We start from the raw sequence: 14,702 nt of genomic DNA, 5'->3' as shown, positions 1-14,702 counted from the left end.
GAATCATCACAAAGTTCTTTACCAATTACACAGCAAAGAAATTATATCATTATATAATGCCACAGATTGTGACAATTCAATGTTAAATAGCAGCCTAACATACTGAAAAGTATAACAGGAAGGAAAAACATTAACAAATGAGCTCATCTAGCTTATTATAGGAAGCAGGGCTTCAAAGCTCCCATTCTGTAGCAACAGCAGCAGCAAACATCAGCTAAGAGGGATGGGTGGATCAAGCACACGTGTAGCAAATAAGAACCTTAAAAGCAGCAGGCTGTGGGCAAACTGAAGTTTCATTTTCTACGTAGCTGACTCAGTCCAGCATGGACTTAGCCTTCCCCTCAAAAGTCCTCTGAGGTCATCAGACTCTGTTAATTTTCTCCTAATATTCCATTAAAGAATCAGAGGCAGGCAAGAAGTCAAATTTGTGGAGTTCTTTATGAAACTGTTGTCTGGTGATGGTGACGGTACAGGCCTTCCTTGTTCACTGTTCACATGGTTTCTGGCATTTGAAAGCAGGGAAATGTGCTCATCAGAGTGGAATTTTTTTAGTTCCATACATGGCTGATTTGCAGGGGGCAAGGGGAACCCATTCTATTACAGAGGTATATTATGCAAAATACATCTGATCTATGTCACAAACACTTTGTACTCCTTAATGTTTGCTGGTCTTTGACTTGCTGCCTGAATTCTATCAACTTCTAACACAGACTTGGGTCTCTTCTGTGACACTGGCTGCACATGGTTGAATGAAATAGTTGAAGAGACCATATCTAGAAGGAAGACAGCCAAAGCTTCTAAGCACAGGAAGCCAGATTCCCTGCAATAAGCCAGATTTGGGGCCAGGTATTTTCCATCCAAAACCATGAAGCAGGTATCGCTGCTCCATTTTATGGGGGGGAAAAAAAAAACTCTGAGACTTCAAGAGATTAAGTCAACATTTCACAAACTATGGTTCATAGAGTTCATGAATCCGAATCACCTGGAAAACTCGTAAAATGCAGTTCTCTGGGCCTCACCATAAAACAGCTCAATCAGAATATCTAGGGTGGGGCCCTGGAATACGATTTTAGCAAGTCCAGGTGGTTCTCACATACCAAGGTGTTACTGGATGAGCAATGTACCCAGAGTCACGCTGCTAGGAAGGGGTGGAGACAGGATTTCCACTTAGGTCTGTGGACTCCAAAGCCTGTGTTTTTGCTGTTTCTGAGTTCCCTTCTAACATTCTAACATGTTATGAATACAACCAACTTAAAATATCATAGTAATAATAACAATAGTTTTTTATTGAATACTTAGTGTGGTAGACCAAATAATACTTAACACACACTATCCCAGTGATCCTCACAACACCCGAATGGGGTCCGTATTATTACTTTATTATTATCTATTTTGCGTATGTGGAAACTTAAGTTGGAGAGGTTATTTTAATCCTTAGCCGTCTGTAGCAAAGATAGTGTTAAGAATTACTTTCAGGAGGCTGTTGGATTTAGTCAAAACAAAGGATTTCTATGCAAATGAAGCTTTAAGACAAATGCCTTTGTTCTCCCTCCCACATAGACAGCCCCTCCTAAACCCATGCAGTGTGGAAATTCTGGAGACTGCGCTGGTCTTACCGGAAAGCCTAAGTTCTTAACCATTATTCAGTGCTGCCTCACACATTGAACACCCATTTCTTTTCAGCATCATTATTTCATTTGATTTCAATTCCATCAAATGCTTGTGGAGCACCCAATCTATAATAGGTATGTGCTGAGCCTGTAGGAGATGGAAAGGCCAATTAGACAGAATTTTGCACTCTGAAACCTCACCACCTAAGGAGATAGGGAAATACAGACCATAAGTAGTGTAATCAAGATCACAAAACACAAGAAAAGAACAAAGGGGAATTTGTTCTCCATTTTAACTAGGAGAACAGGAGCTCACACTCTCAGCCACTACATCTACCTGTTAACAAATGACCATGAGATCAACGGAGGAAGGAAAAAAGAAAAAAATGTATTTTCTGAGTCACAGCCTGCAGATTAGGGAAACGTAGCTTCCAGGAAAATCAAAAACACTTCTCCAAAGAGAAGAAAACAGTGGCATTTCAGCCTTCCAGGGTCTGTCTTACATGCATATTTATCAGGTTTGGGAAATGCCTATGAATATTTATGGAGAAAGTAAAGCATGCACAGTGAGTTAACATGTATGTATCATATATTTCATGTTCACTTGGGGGCAGGCTTTTAATATTAAAATGAGGAGGAATTCTGCTCATTTATGTCAGAAGGTGAACTACAGTATGCAAAGACCCTTTACGCAGTCTGTAAGCTGGCCGGAACCAGCTTAGGGTCTATAGCTGCTTACAGGAAAGAATATTTGTAAGAGCGTTCTCCTGCCCAATCGGTGCTGCTGGCAGGACGCCTAAGGTAGGGGTGTCAGTTAGGCAATGTTTTCCTAGAAGGGGTTTCCGCCTAGCTGTAGGGACCAGGCCCAGTGGCTCACGCCTGTAATCCCAACACTTTCGGAGGCTGAGGCCGGCAGATCACTTGAGGCCAGGAGTTCGAGACCAGCCTGGCCAACATGGTGAAACCCCAAAAATACAAAAAATTAGCCAGGTGTGGTGGCACACCTGTAATTCCAACTACTCGGGAGGCTGAAGCAGGAAATCGCTTGAACCCAGAAGGCAGAGGTTGCAGCGAACTGAGATCGTCCCACTGCACTCCAGCCTGGGCGACAGAGCCAGATTCTATCTCAAAAAAAAGAGAGAGATAGAGAAAAAAAGGAGTTTCTGCCTAACAGTAGGAAGAAAGTCTTATGGCAGTTAACAAACCTCGTGGTAGTTAACAAGGTGGGAGTACGTGACCAAACCCTTCTCCCAGCTGTGGCCACTTAATTTCTCCTCGAGAGGCTCATGGTAGCCACAGAGAGTCCGCCTCGTCTGCCGGCTGGCGTACAATGCTGACATGCCTTTCTCATCACCGTTATCCCTCCCCCAAAGCTCCCTGGAAAGATGGCTACGGACCGGCTACCAGGAAGAGCAAGTGGCGGCTGCCTAAGACCATGGGAAGAAGGCTCAGACACTGAGAATGCGCTGGGAGGGCTCTTGCGGGGAGCTGGGCGCGAAGGTTTGTCCTGCTCAGAAGGGCAGTCTCCGACCCCTTTCCTGGAGAACTCTGACTCCCATTTGGGAAAAACTGCAACATGTGATACCATTCCTCTATTTCCATAAAATATCATGATTATTACATAAACCTAAAGCTTAAATTACTGTCCATGCATCAGAATATGCCAAACAGTCTGCATTATCTATATTTGCAATGCTAAATAAAAATTGCAGGAGGCCAGTGTTTCAGGCTAAACTCCAGCACTAGGCCCCAGTAGACTAGACTCCATCAAAATGAAGTCACCCTGGCCAAAGTTCCATGTCACCAAACCCAAACTCACTGATCTTCCTGACCTTCTGAGGAAGCGAATGTGAGAGCAAGACAGAGAGAGAGAGACAGAGAGAATGTCCCAAACAGACCAGTTTACAGCTTCAATCAGCATGATTATGAAGTTTCTCTGCTTTAATCCTTATACAAAAAAGGTAGCCTGAAGTAGCCTGAGGTTAACTAATCAGTTACTTTTCTATTCTTCTGTGTCTCTGTTCCCCACCTTCCAAGAAAACTAACTTTGAAAGGACTCATATATTCTTTTATTCTTTGTTCTTGGCTTCTGCTTTCTTCAGCTCTCCTCTGTCAATAAAGTCAATCTCTGCTCAGCTCATCAGAACTCGTTCTATTTGATGGGATGAAGTATTGCCTGATTGTAGAATTGCAGTGAAGCCAGTTGAAATCTCTAAATTTGTGATCATTTTGTCCTTTGACAGCAACCTGTAGAATAATACTGACATACCCTAATTTTAAAAGTGTAATGCCTGACTTTGAGCACTGGTAGATATTGTCCAAAGTTTCCTAGACAGAGAAATAACCTCTCAATGTTCCTATGTAACCGATTTTGTTACAATAAGGAAAAAAATGTTGGTTTAAAAAAATGCTTCTCTTATTAGTCCTAGCTCACTGTGAACAGGCCATTTGGGAAGACACCATTTTTTGCTGTCAGCATTTCTTAAGACCTTTGCTTTATCTTCCTTCCACTGTTCCTTTCTTTCTTTTGTGTCTTCTGCCCAGGGTTTAGGGCAGGGAACACCACCCAGACAAATGGGTGGGGGATCTGTAGTCTTCTTCCAGAACTTACTGATTTCCACCTGCTCATCGCCATTGCTCCTAGGCTCAAAGCTATCCTCCTGCCTTAGCCTCCTGAGTAACTGGGACTACAGGTGTGCACCAACATTTCTGGCTAACTAAAAAAAAATTTTAGAGATAGGGTCTCATTATGTTGCCTAAGCTGGTCTCAAACTGCTGGCTCAAGTGATCCTCCCACCTCAGATCCTGGGATTACAGGCACAAACTGGGATTACAGGCACAAGCCACCACACCCAGCCAACCTTGCACTTTTATGTTATGGAGATGGTTTACTTCCCTAAGCCTCATGAACCAACCTCTGCTAGCTTCCAACTTTTCTTCTGCAGCTTCCCCCTTCTCTCAACCTTCACAGAACTGAAGAGTTGGGACCTTGCCCTGGGTTAGGTCTTGGCTTAGGGGAATGTCGTGGCTGGTTTCATCCTCTACGCAGACCACTCAAACTTTCTCCATATCAGCAATACGGCTGTTGTACTTCCTTATTTGTGTGTGTTCAGTGGAGTAGCGCTTTTCACTTTCTTCAAGAACCTTTTCTGAAAAAAAAATTAAAAGCATGGAAAAAAGTGGAAGGTAGATCAGCAAGTGCTGGTGTAGAAGCCGAAACAAGTTATCCAGAAGATCTAGCTAAGATAATGTGTGAAAGTGGTTACACTAAACAACAGATCCTCATGTCGAGGAAAATCTATATGACCACATTCTAGGCCATAAAGAACACTTTAACAAATTTAAAAATTAGAAATGATATAATGTGTGTTCTCAGACCACAGTGACAATCAAACTAGAAATCAATAAAAGATAGCTAGTAAATCTCCAAATACTTGGACAGTAAATAACACACTTCTTAAAAACACATGAATTAAAGAAGAAATCTCAAGATTAGCTTTAAAATATTTTGTTTATTCATTTATTTATATATATATGTTTTTGGACATAGTCTCACTCTGTTGCCCAGGCTGGAGCAAGGTGGTATAATCTCTGCTCACTGCAATCTCCACCTCCTGGGTTCAAGTGATTCTCATGCCTCAGCCTCCCAAATAGCTGGGACTACAGGTGCAAGCCACCACAGCCGGCTAATTTTTTGTGTTTTTAGTAGATTTGGGGTTTCACCATGTTGGCCAGGCTGGTCTTGAACTCCTGGCTTCAAGTGATCCACCCACCCCAGCCTCCCAAATGCTGGATTACAGGCGTGAGCCACCATACCCAGCCTAAAATATTTGAACTAAATTCAAATAAAAATACAACTTTTCAAAATGTATAAGATGGAGGAAAAGTAGTGCCCAGTAAGAAATTTATAGCATTGAACACATACATTAAAAAAGAAGAAATTTCAAAAAAAAAGAAGAAGAAATATCTGACATCAATAATATAAGCTGCCACCATAAGAAACAAGAAAAAGAAGAGCAAATTAAATCTAAAGCAAGCACAAGGAAAAATAATAATAAAACTAAAGCAGAAATCAATGAAATTGAAAACAGGAAATCAATAGAGAAAATAAACAAAACCAAAAGCTGATTCTTTGAAAAGATCTGTAAAATGGATAAGGCTTTGACCAGACTAATTTAAAAAAAAGAGAAAGAGGATACAAATTACTACCATCAGAAATGAAATAGGAGACATCATTACAGACTCCATGGACATTAAAAGGATAGAAAAGGAATATTATGAACAGCTCTATGCCCACAAATTTGGTAACCTAGATGAACCAATTCCGGAAAAACAATTCATCAAAATTCACACAAGAAGAAATAGACAATCTGGATAAACCAATATCTACTAAAGAAATTGAATCAGTAATTAATAATCTTCTAAAATAGGCAGCTCCAGGCCCAGATAGGCTCACTGATGAATTCTATCAAACATTTAAGGAAAAAAGTATTTCAGTTCTCTGCAATGTCTTTCAGAATACAAAAGCACAAGCAGTACTTCCTAACTCATTCTGTGAGGCCAGAATTACCCCAATACCAAAACCAGACAAAGACATTATAAGGAAAGAAAACTACAGACTATTATCTCTCATGAACATAGATGCAGAAATCCTCAACAAATTACTGGCAAATTGAATTCCAACAATGCATTAAAAAAATTATACATCATGACCAAATGGGATTTATTCCAAGTATGCAAGACTGGTTCAACATTTGAAAATTAATGTAATCCACCAAATCAGCAAGCTAAAAAAGACGAATCATATGGTTGTTATATCAGTAAAATATTGTTATAGTAATAAGTACATATACATATATATTTCATACTTTATATCAATAGATGCAGAAAAAGCATTTGAAAAAATCCAACATCCACTCATGATTAAAACTCTAAGCAAACTAGGAATATAGGGGAACTCTCTCAACCTGATAAAGGGCATTCACAAAAAAACCTGCAGTCAACTTCATACTCAATTATGAGAAACTAGTGCTAAAATCAGAAGCAAGGCAAGAATGTCTCTTCTCATCATTCCTTTTCAACACCATACTAAGCAAATAAAAGGTATACTGCTTGTAAAGGAAGAAATAAAACTATCTTTGTTCACAGATGACATGATTACCTATGTAGAAAATCTGAAATAATACAAAATAATAAACACTTACAGCAAGGTTGCAGGATACAAGGTTATTATACAAGTCAATTGCTTTCCTACAAAGTGGAAACTGAAATTAAAATACAATAAAATAGTAGAATTTGATATTTAAAGTGCAATACCATTTACATCAGCACCCACAAAAATAAAATATATACTGAAATACTTAGGTATAAATCTAAATATGTTCAAGATCTATATGAGAAAACTTACAAAATGCTAATGAAAGAAATCAAACAACTAAATAAATGGAGAAATATTCCATATGGATGGATAAGAAGGCACCATATCGTCAAGAAGTCAGTTTTTTCCCAGATTGATCTATAGATTCAATGTAATACCAATCAATATCCCAGCAAGTTATTTTGTGGATATTGACAAATTAATTCTAAAGTTTATATGGAAAAGAAAAAGACCCAGAATAGCCAACACAATATTAAAACAGTAGAACAAATTCAGAGGACCGACACTACCTGACTTTAGTACTTTCTGTAACGTAATCAAGACAGTAATCAAGAAAGTGTGGTATTGGCAAAAGAACAGACAAATATATTAATTGAAAAGAATAGAGATCCCAGAAATATACTTACACAAAGAGAGTTAACCAATCTTTCACAAAGGAGTAAAGGCCATACAATGGAGTAAACACAGTCTTTTCAAGTAATAGTACTGGAATAACTGGACATCCACATGCAAAAAATAAATCTAGACACAGACCTTATACTCTTCACCATAATTAACTCAAAATGGATCACAGACATAAATGTAAAATTTAAAACTATAAAATGTCTGAAGAAAACATAGGAGAAAATGTAGATGGCTTCGAATATGGCAATAACTCTTCAGATATAACACCAAAGGTATGTTCTATGAAAGAAATAACAAATGATCTGGACTTCATTAAAATTAAGATCTTCTGTCCTGTGAAAGATACTGTCAAAAGAATGAGACGACAAGTGATAGACTAAGAGAAAATATTTGCAAAAGGCTTATATGATAAAGAACCGTCATCCAGAATATAAGAACTCTTAAAATTCTTACAATAACAAAACAATCTAACTTAAAAATGGGCAAAAGATCTGAACAGACATCTCACCAAAGCTGTATAGATGGCAAATAATCATTTGAAAAGATGCTCAACATCTTATGCCATTAGGGAATTGCAAATTAAAACAACAAGATACACTACACAACTGTTAAAATGGTGAAAATCCAAACCACTGACAACAACAAATGCTGGTGAGGATGTGGGACAACAACAACTCTTGTTCATTGTTGGTGGCACTGCAAAATGGTACAGCCACTTCAGAACACAGTTGGGCAGTTGCTTACTGCAAAATATACTCAACACATGATTGAGCAGTTGTGCTCAGTGGTATTTTTCCAAATGAGTTCAAAACTTGTGTCCACACAAAAACCTGCACATGGAATACCATGTGATCCAGCCATTTCACTTGTAGGTAAATACATCCAAAGGATTGAAAGCAGAGTCTCTTGTCAAGGAATAAGTCATGCTAAAGAGAGGAGAAGGAGAAGGAGAAGGAGGAGGAAGAGGAGGAGGAGGAGAAGAAGAAGAAGGGGAAGGGGGAGGGGGAGGGGAGGGGGAAGGAAGAATGGTAGTTTCCAGGGACTAGGAGTAGGGAATGGGGAATTATTGTTTAATAGATACAGAGTTTCAGTTTTACAAAATGAAAAGCGTTCTGGAGACTGATGGCAGTGATCTTTGCACAACAAGAATGTATTTAATACCACTGAACTGTATACTTAAAAATGGTTAAAATGGTAAATTTTATGTTATGTGCATTTTACCTCAATAAGAAAATTTTAACCTGCACATGGATATTTATAGCAGCTTTATTCATAATATTCTTGGAAGGCAACCAGCATGTCTTTCAGCCAGCGAATGGATACATAAGCTGTGGTCCATTCAGACAACGGGATATTATTCAGTACTAAAAAGAAATGAACTATCAAGCCAAGAAAAGACATGGAGAAACCTTAAATTTCATACATATTACTAAATGAAAGAAGCCAGTCTGAAAAGGCTACATATTCCAACCATATGACATTCCGGGAAAGGCAAAACTAGGGATACAGTTAAAAAAACAAAAAAAAACAAAAAAAACAAAAAAAAACAACATTGGTTTCCAGGGATTAACGGGGAGTGGTGGATAAATAGGTAAAGCACAGAGGATCTGGAAGGCAGGGAAATTACGGTGTATGATACTATAATGGTGAATGTATGTCATTATGCATTTGTCAAAAAACCATAAAATGGCCGGGCACAGTGGCTCACACCTGTAATCCTCAGCAGGAGGATTGCTTAATGCCAGGAGTTCAAGGCCAGCCTGGGCAACACAGCAAGACCCTATCTCTACAAAACATTTTTTAAACATTTTCCAGGCAGGGTGGTGCATGCCTGCAGTCCTACCTACTCTCAGGAGGCTGAGAGAGAAAGATCTCTTGAACCCAGGAGTTTGAGGTTACAGTGAGCTGTGATCGCACCACTGCACTCCAGCCTGGGCAACAAAGACCCTGTCAAAAAACAAAACAAAACGAAACAAAAAAACATACAATGTACAAGAGTGGATCCAAATGTAAACTATGGACTTTGGGTGATGATGTGCCAATGTAAGTTCATCAGTTGGGATGAATGATGGTGGGGGGAATGTTGATAATGTGAAGGCTGTGCAGGTGCGGGGCAGGTGTGCAGGTACATGAGATATCTCTATGCCTTCCTCTCAATTTTACTGTGAACCCACAACTGCTCTAAAAATAACACATAAATGAAAAATAGAGTAAATGCTGTACCTGGAAAGTTAAGAACTATTTTGTCCTGGTTCTCTTGACTCTATTTGTAGCAATTCACTACATTGCCCACCCATTCCTGCTTGAAACTCTCCTGCCTTGGTTTTTTGTAACATACTATTCCATTTCTCTGCCTCGCTCTTTTTGTGTGCCTTCTTTGTGTTTATTTCTTGATTTGAGACTTGCTTTATGCATGCCCCTCGAATGTTCCTAGCCATGTCTCTCTACACACCACCTCCCACAGGGAACACATCAGCTCTCAATTTCCAATGACAATGGCTGCTATGTTGAGGACTCCCAAGTCAACCACTCAGCTCTGAAATGTCACCAGAACCCACCACCAAATGCCTGCCAGATGTTCCTCATGGAATACCTCCTGTCATCTTGAACTTGCCACATCTCAAGTTCATTGCTTTATTTTCAAAGCCAGCATCTATTCCTGCCAAGAAACGTATTTCCCTCTCTGTCTCCTAGGCTTACAGTCATCTTTGATTCCTCCTTCTTTCCTGATCTCCATATGCCATCAGCCACCAAGTTCTGTGGACTCTTCCATCTGTTTCCTAGTTTGCAACCCCACAGTTACCGCTAGAAGACAGGCCCTCTCCGCCTTCTGTCAGGCATTTTGCAAGCACCTCTCAATTTCTAGTCTCTCCTCCCCTTCATTCATGTTTTAATATGCAACCAGATCTGTCTTCTGAGGTATCTTTTTGTGCAATTTCCCTCTGCATCTGGAAGCCAATTTTGGATTCCTGTGTTGAGCTGAATTGCCCACAATGGTCTCTTCCCACCACGGAATCTGTCAGAATCCATCACTTAGACCTCTCATTTGGCATCTACCACTTCCTGCCTTATATTGCAGTTATCTTCTTACCTGTGTCTGCACTCCCTTAACTAGATTTTAATGGCAGAATGAGTGCTTGTGGGCTGAAAATGCCCACAAATAGAGTAAGGCCCCAACCAGCAACACCCCAGGGGCCCTGGCAGCTCTCTTTTGCTTCCCAGTGACTGTAAAAAGCTGTTCACAGAGCACTCTCACACGCATTCACGAGGAGGAATCAAATGTGAGGTCACAAAAGACTCATCCGTCCAGAGGAGGCCATTGGCCATATCAACTATTGTCTCTGTCATCAATTGCTGCTCATTTATTTCTTCACATGCCACACAGCCCTGTTTCGATTACTTAACCCATTACCCTCTCCACACCCTGATGTCTGTTCCATCCTGGTACAGCTAACGAGTGCATGCCTGACAGCCTACATCTGATTTTTTTTGCTCAGTCTCTGTCTCCTTCCGTGTCCTGTTGCTGTGCCACTCCTGCCATCAGCCTTGTGTTCATGTAATTCTGTTCCATTGGTATCCACTTTCCTCATCCCTAAACATCTGTGCTATAGATTGTGAACTTTTACTACCTTTTAAAATAAGCAGATGTACCCTCCCCCCCACCAAGCAAAAAGCTGTCCACTCGTTCTAAAGAAAGACGTTCTTTCCCTGGGCAGATAACTTCAGCATATAGAGGAAATATTTCTAATCTAAATTCTAGTTTAAAGACCTTGTCTCCCAAGCAGTTATCCCTCTCACCGAGGTGCTCGTCTCCTGGATAGTTTCCCTTTGTGAGCCCGTGTATCTGTATGTATGCCCTCATCATCTCAACTGATAAACGCTTGTTCTCTGAGGACAGATCAAGGTGAGAAATCTCATCTTCACCTCGCTGCACCTGCCAGTTATCCAGCTCCGCTCCTCCCCAGATGGGGAAGCCGTGCCGAATTCAGACATCACATTCCATCACAGAGCAGCCCAGGAGACCTCGCCTCCTGCCCTCTCCTGGGTTCAGCTATAACATGGGCCATCCCTACACGTGAGCGGAGTTGGTCCATCTCTATTGGGCAGGGAAATCCCTACTAGAATTTCACATCTTGTTGGGCTGCTAGCGATACTCAATTTCACACACTTCAACTTTAGACACCTGGAAACCCCAAAGTCATGCGATCTTCTCTCACAGAAAGAAGGAGGATATGAGCGCAGGTTGTGCTGGGCCTGCTGGGAGTTTCAGCAGCAGCACCAGCAAGCCAGGCAGCATGGGGCACCCTGTCTGGGATGTGAGCAGCAATCCCATGTCAGCCTTCCTGGCCCAGCAGAATGTTCTGACTCTCTTCAGCAGTGTCTCTGTCTTGGGCACCCACAGTGCAAGATTTGTTTGTTTTTTGAGAGGGTGTCTTGCTCTGTCGCCGAGGCTGGAGTACAGTGGTGCAATCTTGGCTCACTACAACCTCCGCCTCTCAAGTTCAAGCAATTCTCCTGCTTCAGCCTCCCTAGTAGTAGCTGGGACTACAGGCGCACACCACCACGCCTGGCTAATTTTTGTATGTTTAGTAGAGACGGGGTTTCAGCACATTGGCCAGGTTGGTCTCAAACTCCTGACCTCAGGTGATCCTCCCACCTCAGCCTCCCAAAGTGCTGGGATTACAGGCGTGAGCCCCTGCACCCAGCCATAATTATTTGTTAAAAGTACTTCTGTCACTCCCCCAGTCCCCCATAGCTGTTTGGCAGCCACCCAGACCTGCATAGCTCTATTAGTTGCACTCTTTTCTGAGTCTCTCTAAATTCCTCCTTAAATGGGTATCTCTCATATTCAGATACACAGACGGCATACCTGGTCACTTCCAAATGACAACTGCTTCCAAACATGCATACTGGTAGCTCACTGTCCGTGAACTTGCCATGTCATTTCTAAATAGCATAATCAATTGCCTCTTACCTCTGAACTTGTGGGCCACCTCTTCAGAGCTCCACCTGGTTTCCCAGTGTCCTCCTAGGGCAGGGGGGTGTGAACTGTGGCCACTCCTGCCGCCTCCACTGGCCAGGTTGTTCTAGGTTCCTGGTTGGGCTCTGGTCTGACCCTTTGGCCGTGGGGGCTTCAAAAATGCCAACCCTGTAGTCATGATTACCTACCTATTTAATGTCCACACACAGACACACACACACACACACACACACACACACACATGCATGCATGCACGCCCTTCAGAATATGGGGTTAGAAGGAACTCAAGCAGTTATCTGAGTCATCTCCCAGCCTTTGTTTATGTGTTCATTCATTCATTCAGTCATTCATTCAGTTATTAAACAAATAGTATTTATTCTACATGATACCAAGCCCTGGGGGTTCAAGAAACAATGAAACTAAGTCCCTTAATGTGGTAGACACCTGTTGTTTGATTTTTTGGTTTCTTTGTCTTTTTGTTGGAGTATGGATCCCCACTTTGCTGACAGTAGCTCCTGGGTTTTCTTTTGTGAGCCACTTGTCCCCTGTTCATAGGCTATAGAGTTTCAAAGAGGCCTGCCCTTTCCCCATCCCCAGCCCACGGTGAGGGATGGACACAACGCCCGGTAGTTCTGACCAACCAGAAGCACAGTGACTGGCCTAGGACAGTGCTTCTCCAATATTTTAGTCTCAGGACCCCTTTTTACTCTTAAAAAAAATGTGGACTCAAGAGTTTTTGACCATGTGAATTATATTTATAAATATTTACCATATTTGAAATTTAAACTGAGGAAAGTTGTAAGTATTTATTTATTGTGCTAACCCAATAGTCACATGAATGAGGTAGCCAAAGGGCAGGGATAGAGGTCAGGCAAGGCCTCAACAGCACGGCCTCCCTCTCACCAAGACGGATGTGGCTACTGCCCGTGCTGAAGGAAACCCAAATCAACACAAATCAACACCAGGCTCCAATACGGCAACTTCCCTCAAGGAAACCAACGAGGCGCTTGGTAGCAAAATGGCCATATGGGGCCCCTTTTATGCTGGAAGTGGTGGCAATTCATTTCAGCAGAACTGACGACATTCTGATATGGACTTGCCTTTCTTGCTTGCAGCGCCCTAGCCAGCACTACTACCTGAAGACTCCAGAGTGTTTGATCCACATTCTTACATCCCATGTAACGTTGCACCCACATAGCATCAAGAGCCTTACTTTATAGCACAGGAGGTGAGATAGCAGCCCCATGACCATGAGACCCACTGGTATCTCACATCCCTCCGGCCCTGAAGCTGCTGGCTTAACAGATGGACAGAAATATCTTCCAAAGCACAAATGAGGAGCCAATGAGGATGTGATGCCCTGCACGGACAGGGTGCACCCTGCAACACACAGTTTGCATGCTAAGCCAATGAGCAGCATATAGCACGTGGGTCCAGGAAACAACAGGTGGGAGCAGGAATGGCCCAACTTATCATCTTGCAGAAAAGTTTTGCCTCTGGTCCCTGTACCTCTAAGCTCCATAGTTAATAGTTTCTGGCTGTCAAAGGGGGACACAACTGCTGATGGACACAGCAGGAAGCCCACTGAACTTTCAGCTATGGCTGCCACTGGGCACTCAGGCTCCTTATGCCAAGGGACCAGCAGACAAGAAGAAGATCTCCATTCTGACAGAAACAATAGACCTTGATCATCAGGAGGAAGTCGAGTTGCTGTTACAAATAGGAGCAAGAAGAAATATGTTTGGTACCCAGGTGAATCTACTGGGTCTCCCCAATCCTGGTCAATCGTACAGTACATGGACAAGTGCAACAGCCATGGCCTTAGAAGTGAATGCAAACAAGTGCTTGCATAGCTCAGGGATGAGTGTCTGGGTCTCTCCACTGAGTAAGCACAAGCAGGGGGGAATCCAGAATGAGAAATAGAGGAGGGAGATGATGAGGCAGTTGTAGCCTCAAGTCAAACTACAGCAGTGGCGACTGTGGCTCCCTCCACCAACATTCCTGTTCTAAGTTTTCCCCAGGAGAAGAGATGCACTAGAGAGCTAAAGGACTTCTTCCCAGGACCCAGATGGAGGAAAAGGCTCTAAGAGGGGCAAAATGTGAGCTGTCGTGGAGACTGTGCTGCCTACCAAGGGCCCCTGCCTGAGGATGAAGGATTCATTCACCCAGCTGTTAGGAAGATTGTCTGATAATAGCTCTTAGCTGTCACCATCTTCAAGAATGACTTTGGCTAAAGACAGCTGCCTCACCCAAGATCACACCCAGGGAAGCCTGCGTTCAACGACACATCCACCTGGGGGACAACTCGGAAAGGCCATCCCAACTTTAG

At 42.1% G+C, this 14,702-nt stretch overlaps 1 long non-coding RNA gene across 1 annotated transcript in view; it reads right to left on the bottom strand.

Annotated features, from left to right (window-relative positions):
• The window catches only part of LOC103879153, a 49,633-nt gene that overhangs the window by 19,190 nt on the left and 15,741 nt on the right, over positions 1–14,702 (bottom strand). The window contains exon 2 of the long non-coding RNA XR_002518281.2: positions 4,526–4,759. This is a non-coding gene — a long non-coding RNA (uncharacterized LOC103879153). The remainder of the gene's footprint in view (positions 1–4,525; positions 4,760–14,702) is intronic.

This window comes from Papio anubis, chromosome 15 (assembly GCF_008728515.1).
Source record: "Papio anubis isolate 15944 chromosome 15, Panubis1.0, whole genome shotgun sequence".
Classification (NCBI taxonomy): Eukaryota; Metazoa; Chordata; class Mammalia; order Primates; family Cercopithecidae; genus Papio; species Papio anubis.
The sequence above is the reverse complement of the archived record's forward strand: the minus strand, read 5'-3'. Positions and strand labels throughout refer to the sequence as shown.